The following is an 18,875-nucleotide window of genomic DNA, read 5'->3' on the forward strand; positions in this document are numbered from 1 at the left end:
GATAACGGTGGCAGTGGGGTAGAGGCAGCCCCGTCACTTTCCAGGAATCTGATCCTCCTGCCAGGTGGTTCCCATTTCCTGGGAAGGTTGGAGGCTGAATGGTGAGCTGGTATGAGGAGGAAGCCCCCTTCCCCCAAAGAGGAAGGTACCCCAGTCTATAGGAAGGAAAAAACGGCAGGAGTGGGGGGTCCTCAGAGGAATGTGAGAGCAGGGGCAGGCATGGACCGGATCCAGGAGTCCCCAAGAAGGATGGGTTTGGTTTCTCTGGGACTCAGTTCAGTGACAGCCTGGATGTTTGTCTCTCGTAAGGGGTGGGAATCAATAAAGAGGGCAGAAATGCAGAAAGATCATTCCTGCCCCGTGGCTGGGGTGATCAATCCTGGTTACCAAAAGCCCCAGGTCTCCCTGAAACCATGGGGATGCTAAATGTGCTTCGCTTAGAGCACATTTGTTTAGAGCAGTCAGTGCCTTTCTCCCCCAGAATTCCAAGACTGTTCATTCATCCGAGGGCCTTTGATCTGCACATCCCCGCCCCCACCCCAGGCCAGGGGTTAATCATCCCCAGCCTAGTGTACTCAGACCTCTGAGACCAAAACTTCATCCTTCCTCTTGTCAGTTCTTATCTGAGCAACGCTGAGGAACTCCAGGACCTCTGGGAATTGGCATGTTTAACTGGTTAGTTGCAAATCCCCTGGGATCTCTTCTGAGGCCTTCTCCACCCAAAGCCTCAAATACATCCTTGCAGCCTAACTGCTAGCCCGGGGCCTTGCTGCTCAGAAGTATACCTTCATCAGCCCCACATGGGGGTGGGGAGAGGTCTGTTCTGTGCAGCCCTGTTTGGGGCAGTGCATTTGCTACCAGGGAGCCTGAGGCGCAGGCCACAGAGGTAGAAACGCTGTGCCATAAACAACAGGGAGGTCAAGAGGGAGGCAGGAGTCAGGGAAAGGTGGGAATGTGAGAGGACCAATGTGGGGGGTCAGTGGGCAGCCTCAGGAAAGGCCCTTACCTCTGCCTTCACTTGGTTCACGGGCAGAAGAGCCCCCAGCAGGTCAACTGAAGCCTCAGCTTCTCTCAGAGTGTAACAGCTGGGACTGCCCTGGAGGTGACTGACAGCCTGAGGCCAGCAGAGGTTTGGGGTGCTCAGGCAGGGGTGCCAGATGAGAGGGAGCTGAACCCACTGAAACATGCCCATTTGAACTGAGGCTGAGGAGGAAGTGGCTCTCCATGGAGACCTACAAAGGGACTTCCCTGGCGGTCCAGTGGTTAGGACTCGGTGCTCCCAATGCAGGGGGGCAGGCGTTCGACCCCTTGTTGGGGAACTAAGATACTGCGTGCCTCACGGTGTGGCCCAAAGCAAGAAAACATGGAGACCTATAAAGAGGACCCCAGGGAGCGATGTCAGTGTGCTCCTCTGTGCACTAGAGGGGTAAGAGGTCTGGACAGGCCCTGGCTGAGGTCATCACCTGGCCAGCGTCATTGCCAGAGCCCCAGGCCCTCTGAGCCAGCTTCTTGTCCCCGCTGCTTGCTGGCTAGCTCACAAGTGTCAGCAAGGGCCTGGCCTGGACAGGCGGACCCAACGTTTGAGCTCGGCCCTTGGACTGCTCTGTTGCTCTGGTCATACCCAACCCAAGCAGACACACTCTCTGGGGGCTGCCCAGTTGGGCCTATGAGCCGGGGAGTCTGGTGGCAGATCCTGCACGGCGGTGTTTGCTTTGTGATCTCACCCAGGTGGCAGGTGGGCCTTGCCCCAGGGGTGCACTCTGCTTGTCACCAGCATCCTCCCACCTTTTAAAACTGAGCACTTATTATACTCAGAGCCTAATGCCATATGCATTATCTTATTGAATGCTCACCAGGTATGATTTTCCCCATGCTACAGGTAAGGAAACTGAGGTCCCCAGAGGCTGACTAGGCTCTGGAGCACACTACCAGTTAGTCTGTCTGGATTACCCACTGCTTTCTATTGCCTTCCACAGGCCTCAGCATTTGACTCTGTAATATCCCGGTAAGCATAAAAGAAACTCTTCCAAATATTTAGATAGATCCAAATCACTCAGGAAGCCAGGACAGTTGGGATATTTCCTTTCATAGCTGAGCAGCTCATTCTCCAAAGAAACAGAGCCGACTTCCTGGTTCCCTGTGGACCCAGGACTGAGGCAGATGGCTGGGCAGGGCCACCGGGCACCTCTCAGGAAAGCCCTGGCTGTCTTCTCCAGCTGCTTCCCCTCTTCTAGCCACATCTGGAAAAGGTGACCGAAGTGTTTGTCCCCTTATGGACAAGGGTGCTAAGGTCCCACGACAGAGTCCTGGGGTCCAGTGTGTCCTCCACATGCGCCCCACGCTGAATGCCATGCGTCGTCCCGCCCTCCAGCGCTGTTCCCAAGCAGCTCCTCTGTCTGGGTGCCCTCCCCCCCACCACCTTACCCTCCAATCCAGCTCGCTCTTCCAGACCTACTGTGGCTTCCCTCAAAAGTCAGCCCTGATGTAAAGACATGAATCCATGTAGTTTATTCCAGAGACCATCCTAAGAAACATGGAGAGGGAGTAAGGAAGGGAGCCCGGGAAGGACAGGCACTGCAGGTGTGTTAATGAGCAGGTCACTCAGTCCCCCTGGGATCCTCTGGGAGGCTGTGGCCAGCCGCCTTGGGATTATTTCATCACGTGGCCAGGTGGTGGGGTATTTACCCCCTATTCTCTGCTGCTTGCTGGCTCAAGGCTTCTTCCTGTGGCTCTAACTGCCTGGCACGTCTGGTTTGCCCTGAGGACTCTAAGGAGGGCTAGGGGGTGGGTGGGCACTGGCGGCATCTGCTGCAGCACCTTCAAGGTTTCGCTCAGGCAGGTCCTCACTTGGTGTTCTCTCCCAGGTGACCTGGGGTTAACTGCTGTCGCTTGGACTGATGCGGCTCCTCCCTAATTTAAGACTCAGCTTCCTGAGAACGGGCCACATTGTTCTTCTAGGCATCCCAGGTGCTCAGAGTAGAGTCTGGCACTTGGGAGAAACATTCAACAAATGGATGGGAAAAGAGTACATGGTGAGTTAGAACGTCCTCCGAGGTGCCCAGGAGTGGATAGGGCAGGACACAAAACAGCAAACATTAAATGCAAGTGCCTGAGATTTGCATCCAAGGTCTGCCAGCACCCCAGCCTTGAGAAGGGCCCAGGTAAGGGTTGAGATGGGCATGGCGGGTGCAGGTGGGGGTAGGAATGGAAGGAGAGAACTGAGTCACAAAGAAGTCTCCAATCCATTTTCCCAGTACTCCCATGGATCCTTAGGGAGAAGGTCTCTTGGAAGAAGATCACAAGGTTAGAGTGTTAGTAAACCCATAGCCTGCAGGAGAAAAACAATAAGCCAGTAATTAGACACCTGGATGGTACAGTTCTTTTCTGGATTTAGATCAAAATCAGAGTCATGGGTCCTTGGCCTTAGATGTGACTTTAGAACTTGTCTGATTCCACCCCTCCTTGTCCATTGTAGAGGGAAAGAACTGAGTGCCACTGAGGGAAATTGGCTTGTCTGGGGTCACATAGTTGTGTCCGAATAGTCCAGTGAGAAGGAAGGGTGATCTAATTCTCACTGCTCTATTCTGGGCTCTGGACTCATTTGCACGGTCAGTCGGGTCTCACCTGCCCTGGCATTAGCATTGTGGGCCTTTCCCCATAGTTTCCCATGACTAAACACATCTGACTCATCAGGTGACTGGGCAGAGTTTCTAGGGGTTCTGACACCTGCTGTCCTGATGCCACCCCCAGAATCCCAGAAATAAATGCCCCTAACACAGGCTGCCCCAGAGACCCAGAATTTGTGCTTTCCAAGGGGGTCCTGTCTGGCGCTGCTCACAGTTCTGGCAGCCTGGGTGGGGTGAGGGGGCCTGGCCTAGATGAAAGGTGACTGGGCAGCCAGCTCCCCTGCCCTGCCGCCCAGATGCCAGATGACTGTGCTGAAGGTTCTTCCCCCAAGTGCTGGAGACGGAATGTACAAACTTGAAGGCTCATTCTTCTCTGACACCAGAGATAAGCTGGAGGAATGGGAGAGTGATTGTGGGAGGAGATGGTACCAGGTTGTCAAGTCTCCGGGCAGCAGCTCTCATGGAATGGTATGCAGAGCAAAGGTGGGGCCCAAGACATCTGAGTGGGCTCCACTGATGTGGCCGATCTGCCTGTGAGGAAATGACCTTGAGGGAATGAAATAGTAACGGGTTGAGACTCATTTATTTTTCTATTGAGGCGTCACTCAGTGGCAGTAAAATTTTAGCATGAGGATTTGTAGGATGCTTAGAAATAAAAAATATATATACCATTTGGGGTCTTGTTAAAATCTGTAGTGGAAAATATTGAAACTGAAAAGTCAGACTCTGCCACTTTATTCTGCATGTGGCTGTAGGAAGTGGGATAAGATAGCATGTAGGCTGTTCTTATAAACTACGTTCCCGAATTTACCACAGCCCAGAGGCAGCGTACATATGAAAATTTCCTTAAACTGGGTCAGGATACTGGGTTCGCATCCTAACAGTGCTAATATTTTATTGGATACAATGTATCCTTAAACTTCTATCTGTCTCATATTTTTAAGTAAATGAATTGGTTCAGGCTTAGCAATTGAGCACATGTATCCTCAGAACATACCAGCACCTGCCCCAGGTTCTCAGTATATAAAAGAGGGACCCCGTCCTCAAGCAGTTCCCAGTCTAGAAAGGGCAGAAGACAGAAGGCAATCCTGCACAGTGTGAGCTCACTGTTGCGTTACAAAGGGCTGAACTGTGAGCTCTGTTAGCCCCAGGGGGTGTCTAGCCCATGCACTGCTGTTTCCAGGGTCTGGCTGTACCTGCATACGGTATGTGCTTAAGAAATATTTGCTGAATGAATAAGTGTCTATTAACTGTGTCCTCCCCTTCTGTTTCTGATCAGTTATATTTCCTAATTTGGGATTTTACATAGAAGAACAGTCAGGGTTTGCCTGTATATTTATTTAGATTTTTAATATGTTGAATAAAATTCTTCCAAAATCAACAGTGTTTGAGTTGCACAAAAAAGGCAATATTTGGAATTTCATGGAGCTTGAATGTTACTTATTCCCATTGCTATAGCCACATGCACATGCAATGTGGACGTTCGATAACATTTTGTGGGATGAAGGAATGCATGCCATCCAATAGGCATACCAGCATGTGCTCAATGTCAATACTCACCATGGAAATGCAAATTTAAACCACAGTAAGATACTAATAGGCACCCACCAGAATGGCCAAAATGAAAAAGACTGACAGTGCCATGTTTTGGGGAAGATGTGGAGCAGCTAGAACTCTTATACTCTGCAGATGAGAGTGTCAGGTGGTACAACTACTTTGGAAAACTGGCAGTATCGATCCATGAATGCCAAGCATACATCTACCTAGTGACCCAGCAATTGCACTCTTGGGTTTCTTCTCAAGAGAAATGAGTGCATATATCCACCAAAAGAATGTTTATAACAGCTTTATTCAAAAGCCCCAAATGCTATAAATAGGAAAACAGACACATAAATCATGGTATAGTCATACAATGGTATAGTCATGACACAGTCACAAAAAAGAATGAAGTACGACACGCTTGACACCACAGATGATGCTCACTGATGCTGTGTTTAGCAACAGAAACCAGGCACGAGGGTACATACCATATGGTTCCATTTATATGAAGTTCAAGAATTGGCAAAACGAATCAAATGTTAGAATAGTGGTAACCTCTGAAGAGCATCCCAGGCAGAGGTTCCAGTTATGCACAAAGAAATGGAGTTTTGACAAGTGATGGTGTGTTGAGGGAAGGGTCAGCTCAATATGGCAGGAAGATTGCAGGAGCCATGGAGGAGGAGTGGAGGGAGAGAGAATGCGAAGGTTTCTTGGGCCGTTTTGTAAAAGGTCCTGTGGTTGTCATTTGTGCTATGTGCTGCATATTTCAGGTTCTTTCCCTCTGGCCACTTGGTGAGACTGTAGTCCTGGCCCTTTGTGGTTGAGTGGGACCATGTTTCCATGTTTTGTTCCAGCCAATGAGTTGTAACAGGAAACGGTGTGTGCCACTTCCAGGCGATGCATTTAATTGCTGTATGAGACCCTTCAGGGATCTCTCTTCCCCTCTTGCAATTGGCACTGTTTGGGATGGTGGCTGCTCCATCAGCCTGGTCCCTAGGAAGACCAGAACCCCCCTGAGGCTGAACACAGGCATATATAGTGTGAGAAATAAACCTTGTAGTTTTAGGTTGTTTGTTACTGCAGCATATCCTTGTCTATTTGGGTTGATACAGGCCTTGATTATGGTGTCAAGTTCATTTGTTCATTTATTCATTCACTAATTCATTCATTCATTCATTAATTCATTCCACACACTGAGCTTCTGCTCTGCACAAACCAGTGTTCTAAATGCTGGAGCAGATTTAGTTTCTTCTTTCGGGAGCTTTCATTCTGTCGGGGAATACAGACAACATGCAAACATATGAATAATTCACAATCTGACTTACAGATTGCAGTAAGAGTTATAAAGGAAATAAGCAGGTTGATATGATGTAATGGAATTGGGGAGGCGAGTGGGGATGGTCATCAAGAGGGGTTGCTTCATTTGAACTGAGACCCAAGGGAGGGATGCCAAGAGCCATGGGAATAATGTCCCAGGGAACAGCAGCGAAGAGCCTGTAGGGAAGGGCCTGCTGTGTTTGAGTCACAGAAAGCAGATCTTTGTGTCTAGAGGAATGTGGGGGAGGGGAGGCGGAGGCAGGGATGCTATCCTTTTTGTTTTTTTTTTTTTTTAGGGACGCTATCTTGCAAGTAAGTTGTGCATGACCTGCTTGGTGTGTTAAAAGGTCACTCTTTTTCTATGTCTATTGTAGGCAAGAGCAAAGCTAGGGAGTTATATAAGGAGGCTGTTGAATGTGTCCAAGGGGGAGGTGATGATATTGGCTTGAGAGTGATGACAATAAAAGATGAGACAAGTATACACACTTGAAATATGTTTTGAAAGTAGAATCCACAGAATTTGTCAATGGATTGAAAGTGAGGCATGGTAGGCTAAATAATGGCCCCCAAAGATATCCATGTCTTAATCCCTGGGACCTGTAGATGCTACTTTATATAGCAAAAGGAACTTTGCACGTGTGATTAAGGTGATGATCTTGAGATGGGGACATTATCGTGGATTATCTGGATGTAATCACAAGTATCTTTAGAAGAGGGAGGCAGAGGGAGATTTTACTGCAGAGAAGAAGGCAAAGTGGAGACTGAAGGAAGATGCTCCACTGCTGAAGTGAGGAATGCAGCTTTAGAGGCTGGAAAAGGCAAGGAAGTGGAGTCTCCCCTAAACCCTCTGGAGGGAGCGTGGTCCAGCTGACGCTTTGATTCTGGCCCGGTGAATCTGATTTCAGAATTCTCACCTTAAGAACTCTTAAGAGAATACATGTCTATGCTACTTTTGTTTTTATTGTGGTAAAATATACATAACATAATATTTAACATTTAACCATTCATTAAGTGTTCAAGCCAGTGACATTAAACACATTCACAATGTTGTGTAACTATTACCATTATCTTTGCCTGAAAGACTTTCATCATCTGCAATAAAAACGCTGAGCCCATTAAATAATAACCCCTCCTTCCCCCCTATTCCCAACTCCTGGTAACCTCTATTCTACTTTCTGTCTCTATATTTGTCTATTCTAGATACTTCCTATAAGTGGAGTCATATAATACTTACCCTTCTATGTCTGGCTTATGTCACTAAGCATAATGTTTTCAAGGTCCATTGAGTTGTAACATATATTAAGTTTTCATTTCTTTTATATTTTATTATTTTTTTTGCAGTACGCGGGCCTCTCGCTGTTGTGGCCTCTCCCATTGCGGAGCACAGGCTCCGGACGCGCAGGCTCAGCGGCCATGGCTCACGGGCCCAGCCACTCCACGGCATGTGGGATCTTCCCGGACTGGGGCACGAACCCGTGTCCCCCGCATTGGCAGGCCGACTCTCAACCACTGCACCACCAGGGAAGCCCCTCATTTCTTTTTATGGCTGAATAATATTATGTGTTGTTTTAAGTCACTGAGGTTGTGGCAATTTGTTATAGCAGCCATAGGAAACTAATACATGAGGGAGGAGAGAAAAGAAGGTATGAAGGATGATCCCTAGGCTTTTGGGCCTGTGGACTGGATGGATTGAGATGTCATTTACTGGGAAAGAGAAGTCTCAGAGAGCAACAGATTCAGGGTAGGAAAATCACAGGCTCTGTTCAGGCCATATTAAATTTGAGATGTTTGCTGGACTTCCAGAGGAGATGTTGAGGAAATAACTAGACTGTGGAATTCTGGGGGGGAGGTCGGAGCTGGAGAGCTACACTTGGGAGGCATCACCACATAGATGGTACTTAAAGCCAATAGCTTGGTTGAGACTTCTCAGGGAAAGTATGGAGAGAGAAAAGAAGGGGGCTGAACCAGCATTTGCAGGTAAAGCCAAGGAGGAGGAGTCAGCCTAGCTGGCTGAGAAGGAGCAGCACGGGAGGGGGAAGAAAACTCAGGAAAGTTCTGTATCATGAAATTTTCGGTGAGGAGGGCACAGCCAACCCGGCTTTGAGAGACCGAATAAGGGGAGGACACTTATGACCTGGATGAGAGCAGAGTTTGGGGTAGGGGGGAGGGACAGAAGCCAGAGAAGGAGGAGTTAAGGACGTAAGAAACGGGGTAGTATTAGCCTTCTTAACTCTTTGAAGACATTTTGCTGTGAGAAGGAGCAGAAAAATGGGATAAGGTGGAGTTCAAAACTTTTTAAGGTTGGAAATATTGTTGTAGTTATCTATGGCTGCCTAACAAGTACCCTAAAACTTAGTGGCTTAAAGCAATAGTTATTATATTCTTTTCCATGATTTTTGTGGGCCAGGAATTTGGTGATAGCTTGGCTGGATGATTCTTTTGCTCCACGTTGCATCAACTGGAGTCACTGGTAGTATTCAGACGTTGAACGGGCTGGTTTTGAGGGTTCAAGATGGCTTCACTCATAGGTCTGGCACCTTGGTGAGCATGGCTGGAAGGCTGGGCTCCACTGGGACTGTCAACTGGAGTGCCTTCTTGTGACATCTCTAGCATGGTGGTTTCAGGGCTCCAAGTGTCCTGTGACAAGACAGAAGCTACATGGCCTTTTTTTTTTTTTTTTTTGCTGTACGCGGGCCTCTCACTGCTGTGGCCTCTCCCGTTGCGGAGCACAGGCTCCGGACACACAGGCTCCGCGGCCATGGCTCGCGGGCCCAGCCGCTCCGCGGCATGTGGGATCTTCTGGGATCGGGGCACGAACCCGTGTCCCCTGCATCGGCAGGCGGACTCTCAACCACTGCGCCACCAGGGAAGCCCCTACATGGCCTTTTATGACTGACGTTTAGGCATCACAGAATATCACTTCTGCTGTACTCTATTGGTCAATCCAGCCAGAAACCCACTCAGATTTAAGGGAGGGGACATAGCCGCCACCTCTTGATGGGAAGACAGTCAGAGAATTTGCAGCTATGTTTTAAACTCCTACAGATACAGAACATGTTCGCAGGCTGGATTGGAATGCACCATGAGATGGGAAGAGGTGAATGATGTGGAAGAGAGAAGAGGAAACTTCAGGAATCAACAAGTCCTTCGGAGGTCACAAGGGGACAATACTCAAAGGTTGGAGACTGGGCTTCCCTGGTGGTGCAGTGGTTGAGAGTCTGCCTGCCAATGCAGGGGACACGGGTTCGTGCCCCGGTCCGGGAAGATCCCACATGCCGCGGAGCGGCTGGGCCCGTGATCCATGGCCGCTGACAGGCCTGCACGTCCGGAGCCTGTGCTCCTCAACGGGAGAGGCCACAGCAGTGAGAGGCCCACGTACCACAAAAAAAAAAAAAAAAAAAAAAAAAAGGCTGGAGACTGAGCACTATTCTCCCTGGGGCAGGAGGGAAGGACATTGTGAGGACGGATGCAGAGTGAAAAGATGAGTCTGTTCCCTTCTGATGATTTCACTGTGCCCAATAATGTACAGGTCATTAAGTTACAAATCATCAGCTGAGGGTAGGTGTTGAGGAGGGTTAAGAAGAAAAGAAGGTGTACATCATAGTAATTTTAGAGAGTAGGAACATTAGGTATTTGTTTGAAAGACAGAGTTTAACAGTGATGGCTTTCTGTTATTGTTGAAAAGAATATAGATGCTAAGTACATGATTATTAATCCTCAAGAGTATATTAACAACAAAATCAGTTTATTGGTGATTGTTAATTATGCCAAGTATTTATGGAACATATGAGAGATGCTCCAAATTCTAGGAAGTTGACGACCAATTCTTGCTCACCACACTCCTTTAGATGGGAGGTATGTGCTGTTATTTCAGCTTTACTGCTTGGAGGAACTAGAGTAACTTCATAAAGTACGTCTGAGAAAGAACCAAGGATTAGAACTCTGAAATCATTTCTTTTTCTTAGGAGTACTGAGGACATGGAAAATAACTGCCTGTTTTACTTGAGAGGATATTTGGATCATCAACTCCTGAGAGTAATTTAAAAAAATCTCTGGCAAGAGTTGGTCGTGAGCAGAGTTACGTGGTAGGTGGTATCCTTTTGCAAATGATGCTTTTAGTGTCGAAAATATATTTGTAATTCTTGTTCTGGAATTGCTTTTAGAAGGAGTTTATGATTCACGCATAAAACAATCAACAGGATTACTTTTATTTATTAGAGCATTCACCAAAATATTTTGTCACAATCTTGTTCTAGGGGCTTCCCTGGTGGTGCAGTGGTTAAGAATCTGCCTGCCAATGCAGGAGACATGGGTTCAAGCCCTGGTCCAGGAAGATCCCACATGCTGCAGAGCAACTAAGCTTGTGAGCCACAACTACTGAAGCCTGCAGGCCTAGAGCCTGTGCTCTGCAACAAGAGAAGCCACCGCAGTGAGAAACCCGCACACCAGAACAAAAAGCAGCCCCCGCTCAATGCAACTAGAGAAAGCCCGCATACAGCAACGAAGACCCCACACAGCCAAAAATAAATAAATAAAATAAATTTATATAAAAAAATGATCACAGTTTCATAACTCACCTTATTTAGTTTTAAATAGTTCCAAAAACTGTATCCCCCATGAAAGTAATGAATATTCATCTACAGCCAGGGTATCCCAAATAAGGTGAATGAGGGTTTGCTGAGAATTTCCAAAGGGGAGTTCTGAAGATGCACCTTTGCCAAAGTCCACACATACTTCATAGAATTACATCGTGTCAGGAATGATAGAGATATCAGACTCACCCAAAACAAGCTCATTGTCTATGTCCACTGATTATTATCTATGCCTCCTTTCCCTCCAGTATCCTTTATATTTATCAACTGGGTTTCCATCCACCCAACTAGCCAAGTTAGAAACTGTAGGTAAAGCTCGACCCTCTGTTCCATTACTCTACAAATTCACTTGTTTACTGTTAACTACAGTCAGCTGGGAATACATTCAGCTGAAAGTTCTAGAAAACCTACATAATAGTGGCTTAAACATATTTGTTTATTTTTCTCACATAACAAAAAGTCCAGAATTAGGCAGCTGTTGGTGTCCCTTCAGCTGTCCCATGATGACATGGACTCCTTCTGTTTTTAGGCTCCACAATCAAAGGGGATCCTTTCATCCTCAGGTTTGTTGCCTTTGGGTTGTAAGAGGGCTGCTGTACCTCCAGGCAACACATCCACATTCAAGGCAGGAAAAATGGGAAAGGTGAAGCCAGCTGCATATCCCTTCTATCAGGATAGAAAAAGCTTTCCCAGAAATCTCCACAGTGTACTTTCCCTTAGGCTTCATTGGTCAGAACCGGTCACATGGACACCCCTACCTACAAAGGGAACTGGGAAGCGTGGAACAGGATGGTCAGATTGGTCCAGACCCATAAAGATCCATGCCTGGGTCTAGACACATTCCCTCAGCCAAATTCCAGTTCTGTTAGCAAGGAAAAAGGGAAAATTGTGTTGGTAGGTAAAACTGTTGGTGGGTAAATAATAGTGTTCATCACAGTTGTGTAGTGTGCTGATTTTAGTTCTGAGATAGCTCTCACATTTCCTATCTCTCTCTCCACTGTCTTAGCTCCAGTCCTCAGTGTCTTTTGACTTGTCCATCACAGCAGCCTCTGAACTGACCCTCCAACTTCCAATGTAGCCCTCCTACAACCATCCTCCATCAGCTGCCAGTCTTATGTTTCTAAAATGCAAATCTGATTATGGCCCCTCAAATATAAGAACATTCAGTGGCTCTCTCTACTAGTGGCTGCTCTGGCAAGCTTGGCCTAATTCCCATCCATCTCCTCACTTGGCAAACTCTTACTCTTCCTTCGAAGCCAAGTCTAAATGTCCCGTCCTCTGAGAAATCCTTCCTACTTTGCTCCTGATGTAACAAAACTATTCTCTCCTTTTTTTCCTCATATGTCTGTTTTATATATCAAGAATAGTACCTGTTGTACAGCATTACAAAGTTATTTGCTCAGAGGCCTGTCTTTTGCTAGATTATAAACTGTTCAGTAGATTCTCCTTTGCAGCTGACATAGTGTGTAGCACGTAACAGGAGCTTATGGCAGAGGGAGCTCCTCATCTCCCAACAACTACTCTCACCTTTATCAGAAAAAGAACGCTGGTTTTTAATTGAGTTCATGTTACTTTGAATAAAGACCAAATATTTCAATCTGCCTTGTAGCTAAATGAAGCCATGTGACATAATGCCTGGAGCTAAAGCAGCCACATTAGAGATGACATCAAAGTCACACCATGTGATGGCAGAGTAAAAAGCTAAAAGGATGTGGGTCCCTGACATGGTATATAATGTCTTTTTGGCTTAGGCTTGCCTTAGCTTTAGGTGGAAGAGAAAAAACTTTCTTGTTTTTGAGCCACTATTATTTTGGGTTTACTGTCACTTGTAGCTAAACAATTCTAACTGAAATGTGTAAAAATTGTGTGTGTGTGTGTATTTAACTAAATTGGTTGAATTATAATTGGCTGAACCCTAACATGGCTTGAAAACTCTTAGCCCATAGGCTGCATTACGTTCTCAGATATATTGGATATATATTCACATATTTTAAAGATATGTGAATACTAGGCTGGGCATGCCTCACGAATCCCTGTGGTCTCATAGCTGACTTAGTGTGCCCATGCACATTGCCTACCCCCGAATGCATTTGCATTTACAGTGCTTTAGCCTAGAGTGGACTCTGCTGGTTTATAAGCAATGGATTATTCAACAGCTTGCAAAGTGTTTGACTCCCCATTTGTTCTCCTGATGTTTACCGGTTTCAAAGAACCATTTATAAAGGGTGGAAAAGGCAGAATAAACACATTTCACTCAGCCTCTGAAGACAGAGCTCAGTCCCTGAGGAAGAGTCACCTCTCCCTGGTTGAATTGTCATCAATCATTTATATGCAATGGCAGGAGCTAGGCCAACACTTTGTCAGGGCCGGGGGTGGGGGCGTGGTTGTGTGGTGGGGGGGTGGGGTTGGGGGGTGGTTGTGTGGTGGGAGGGGTTGCCTCCTGTCATGGTTTGGTGTTTGTTCTGCTGGGAAGAAGACAGAACTCTTTCCCCCTCCTAAACCCCACCTCTGACCCAGGTTTGCAGTCAAATGTCATATTGGACAGGTAGACCAGCTGTTGAGGGTCTAAGGATTTTTTTAGAGGAAATTTTCACCATTTTGACATTTGAAATCTGATGTAATGTAATTGGGAGGAAAAATGTCTATGGAGTTTTGTAGTCCTGATCTAATATGTTCTGGGAAAAGTCACCTCAGTGGTATATTATTACATATAAAGACAGTCTAGGGCTCCTGGCTCACAAGGTCTTGCTGTTCACATGGGAATATCAAGAGCTGTGCTAAAGTCAGAGGTCTGGATTCACATCCTCACTTCCCACATTCTAGCTGGGTGATCTTGACTAGTTGCTTGACCTCTCTGTATACAGTTCCAGTGTGTGCTGGAGTCAGGTCAGCCCTGTCAGAGAGCCAGGTATTTGAATCTCTTCCCAACTCTGTGTTCACTGATGTCCTCTTGGGGTCATGTTGGCTGTAGTAGGAATCTTTATACCAGGGAAACTGGCAAATCAGGGCTCCCTCCTGCCCATGGAGTTATTAAAAATTTACCAGGACTCCACTGCACTTTCCAGATCTGTACAATGGAGCTGATAATACCTATCTCACCGAGAGGATGAATTGAAAGACCCGGGGGAAGCACAAGTGATAGCCCTTAATACGTATTAGCTTCCTAAGTCTTTTAACTGTGGCCTGTTAGCTATATTATTGTTGAGACTGTTCTTTGGGGAGCCAGGAGCTGACTTCAGCGGCTTTAAAATGGCACAACCATTTAACCCCTCGGTATCCCTTTTGCCCCTGGGGCATATTTGACTGCCATGGCAGGCTGTCTACCTGTCCTGACATTTGAGTCATCTATGTGGCCTGACACAGACAACAGGGTTCTGTTGGCAGAGTGATGCCAGAGTTTTGAGAGAAAAGCAAATGCGTGATAGAAAGGCCTGGAGTATTACAGCAGAGTAGGGGACGCAACTTGGCCTGATTGGGGGGCGGAGGGGGAGGAATGGACTGTAGTCACTGAATGCTGGGACGTAAGGGGCTACAAGAAACCACACAGTGCCAAACCCTTGCCTTACAGCTGAGGAGACAGACACTCTCAGACCGAGGCTTGATCTTCCTTTACTGTTGTTTTTCCAGTTTCATTTTTGACCAGGCTGATGCTCTTAGCTTTTGATTATAGTGAAAACCAGATCAAGTTCAGAATCTGTAAGAGAATTTTCTGAATGGGATCAGAAAAGCAAGCGAGAAAATATCTTAAAATGGGAATGTAAATTGGTGCAGCCACTGTGGAAAACAGTATGGAGGTTCCTCAAAAAATGAAAAATAGAGTTACCATATATGATCCAGCAATTCCACTTCTGGGTATTTATCTGAAGGAAATGAAATCACTATCTTGAAGAGGTATCTGTACCCCCATGTTCACTGCAGCATTATTCACAATAGCCAAGATGTGGAAAAAACTCAAGTGTCCATTGACAGATGAATGGGTAAAAAAAAATGTGGTACATCCACACAATGGAGTATTATTTAATCATAGAAAAGAAGGAAATGCTGCCATTTGTAACAACATGGATGGACCTGGAGGGTTTTATGCTAAGTGAAGTAAGTCAGACAGAAAAAGACAAATACTGTATAATCTCACGTATATGTGGATCTAAAAAAACTGAACTCACAGAAGCAGAGAACAAATTGGTGGCTGCCAGAGGTGGGGAGTGGAAGGTGGGAGAAATTGGTGAAGGTGGGAAAAAAAACCAAAAAACAAAGATAATGTCTTAAAAGATGAAGCATTATGTTTCCACATCAGAAGTTGTAAGCTGCCTTAGGGCAGGATCATAGCCCCACAATGTGCATTCAGACAGCACTCAAATAGCTACTTTTTTTCCCCTAATGAATTTCTTATCAGTTAATTAACCAATTTCCATGAGTCTGTAATACCTTAACAGATACTATATTGAAATACAAAAAAACAAAAACAAAAGCAAAAACAAACCAGGGTACAGGATAGTATAAAGACTGGAAAGACACTCAAAAATGCCAACAGAGTATGTCTTTGGATAGTGTTAGTGTGGATAGATAGAGGGTGGATCGATTTCTTTCTTTTTTTTTTTTTTGGGGGGGGGTACGCGGGCCTCTTACTGTTGTGGCCTCTCCCATTGTGGAGCACAGGCTCCGGACGCGCAGGCTCAGCGACCATGGCTCACAGGCCCAGCCGCTCCGCGGCATGTGGGATCTTCCCAGACCGGGGCACGAACTCGCGTCCCCTGCATCGGCAGGCAGACTCTCAACCACTGCACCACCAGGGAAGCCCTGGATCGATTTATTTTTCTACTCTTCGTGAGACTTTATTCTGTGTTAGCTATTCCACAGTAATGCTGCTTAACACATGACCCCAAAACTCAGTTTCAATAGCAAGAATTGATTCCTGTACTAATAGTCTGAGGGTCAGCTGATCTAGCCAGGCTTGGGTCCAACTTGTGGATTAGGTTCTGACCTGCTGCATGTGTCTTATTCTGTGGCCCAGGTGATTACCTAGGGAGCCTGTTCTCACAGCGGGTGACAGGAGTGCAAGAGGCCAGTCAGATTGTACAAGCACATGGAGGCCTCTACTCACATCAACCACTAATATCCCATTGGCCAGAGGAAGTGATATGGCCAAGCCCATACAGTGGGGCAGGAGGTATGCACAACCCACACTGGGAGGGGAGCAAGTATCCAAATTATCACGTGAACTTCTTTGAAAATAAGTACGTAAATACTTTTATAACTGAAAGTATGTCCTCATTAAAAATAACAATACTTTACCTTTGTATTGCATTTTATAGTTTTTAAAACATCTTTGCCATCATCCTGTCCTATATTCTTTCCAGTAGCCCAGTGATATGAGGGGGAAAGCAGCAACCCCATTTTTAAAGATGTGAAAATTCTGGCTACGTTATTTTCCTTGAGCTGCCATAAAAAATTATCATAGGCCTGGTGGCTTCAAACAGAAATTTGTTCTCTCACAGTTCTGGAATCTAAAAATCTAAATCTAAGTTGTCAGCTGGACTGTGATCTCTCTGAAGATTCTTGGGAAGAGCACTTCCTTGCTCTGGTGGTTGCCAGCATTCCTTGGCTTGCAGCTACGCCACTCTAACGTCTGCCTCTGTCATCACATGGCCTTCTTTCTCCTTGTCTCTGTGTGACTCTTTTTATAAGGACACTGGATTTAGAGTCCACCCTAATTTAGTACACCTCATCCTAACTTGATGACATCTGCAAAGACTATTTCCAGTCCAGGTCACATTCACGGGCTCTGGGTGAACATGAAGTTTTGGGGGACACTAGTCAACCCACACACTGGCATGCAGAGTTTATGGCACTTATGCTCATAATTCCTCCAGTGTTTGGTGTCCTCCCCACCAAATCCACGCCACGTGTCTTGGGCCAGAGCTTCTCAAACTTAATTGTGTACACAAAGCACCTGAGTGTCTTGTTAAAATGCAGAGTCTGATTCAGAAGGTTGGGTGGGCCTCGGAGCTGGGACTAGGGTGAAGTAAGGAGGCCCTGACGGTGGGATCTCCTTAAATGTTGTGCCCTGGGTAACTTGCTGGTCCCGGCCCTGTGAGATTCGGCATTTCTGACCAATGCTGTTCATTCAAGCAACACACTTAGAGTAGCAAGGTCTCAAACTGCAGTCTATGTGGGTTTAATGCTCGGTATCCGACCCTCAGTAGTGAAGAGGATGCTTTCCATTTTGAAGCTGGGTGCGTGGGCTTTGTAAGTCCTAGAAAAGAACACTGGTTCTGCTATGTTTTTAATGCTGGGTCTTGTGGGCTGACCTGGCTGCCAATATTGGTGCTTTGGGAACATTGCAGGGAGTTAAGTGGTAGCATGGATATCTAGGGCCCCTTTGGAAGCCCCTCATCAGACCTCCATCCCAAAGCCTGACCGGTTCCTGAGATACCTGACTATTCCAGAACTGGCTCCCCCATTTTCCATCGTGTTGCCTGCAAGAGCATCCTTGTTCTCTCCCAATAGCCACAGTGGGCACAAGTGGGGGCTTCCTTTACCAGCCAGGTGGTGAGCTCAAACCAGCCATCCCATCACCAACCCCTACTGTTGAGCCCGGGCCCCCCAGGCTGTGTTGCATTCCCCACCCCCTCTTTTCTCAAGGAGATATATATATATATATATATATATATATATATATACATACATAATTTTTTTCCCTTCTGGAACCTCATTTGCCTTCCCTGCTTCCCTGTCATGGGCCCTGCTTGGGGTCAACAAGGACCCTGATGACACATCCTTTGAGTCAGAGGACACAGGCTTGGGCTTTCGACCCTCCTCTCCCCTGAGGCCCTGGGTCACCTCACAAAGGGCTCCGCCTCTTCCCTGGGCAGTTCCCGCATCCCAGGGGTCTCAGAGAGCAGCCAGGGGCCCCGCCTCCCAACTCACTGGCCCAAGAAGAGACACAACATCCTGCTGGGTTCCCGGACAGGAAATCACCATCAGTGGGGGTCCCCTGAGAAGGAGAGGCTGTGGGATTTTTCCTCTGTAATGACTGGAGAAACTGAGGCCTGCTGGGGAATTATGGGTCTTCAAGATCTCATGACGAGTCAGAAGGAAGTAAATTCATTTAGTTGAAAATCTCTTCAACAGTTGTTAGTGAGGAGCATTCGTGAGCCTGAAGAGAAACCTCACATTCCCATTCTGCTTACGTGCGTTCATAGGGGCTCTTCTGAGGGAACTGGGTCTTCATGCAACACGGATGTTTGGGCAGATGTCGGGAGGCTCCGGAGGCTGTTTCTAAACCATCTGATCTGTTGTTATGTGAACTGGCTTCCATGGAGCTCTGCCCTCAAGGGTGGCTTAATTCATTGGGATCCGACCTTTTACTCAGCAAAAGGGTTCAGCTCTGAAGAAGTCTGAGAACACATCACCCCAAGGCCGGTGGGAGCTCCAGGGGAGCGCAGGCATTTGTGAGGAGGGAGAATGCGCAGGCTGGTTTTGTTCTCTTTGATGGAGCTCAGTAACTCCACTCGGCTTCGGGAAGGTACCTGCTGTTGAGAAAGGGGACAGGGAAACTTGAACACAAGGAAGGACCACGTGCTGACCTTCAGATTTTCCAGGGTTCAATGGCTCTTGAAGGAAGGGGAAAAAAGGGGTGAAACAGAAAAGGAGGTGGCTCCCTCCCATCCCTGCCATCCAGAGAGATTCTCGGGTGATAGTGGGGCGGCGGGGAGAGGAGGAAGCAGGAAAACCACATGTTTGTGTGGGAAAATAATGAAAAAAATTAATATATATATAGCATTATTTCACATGGTCATAT

The sequence above is a fragment of the Mesoplodon mirus genome (genome assembly GCF_964341445.2).
Source record: "Mesoplodon mirus genome assembly, chromosome: 15".
In the NCBI taxonomy this organism is placed as follows: Eukaryota; Metazoa; Chordata; class Mammalia; order Artiodactyla; family Ziphiidae; genus Mesoplodon; species Mesoplodon mirus.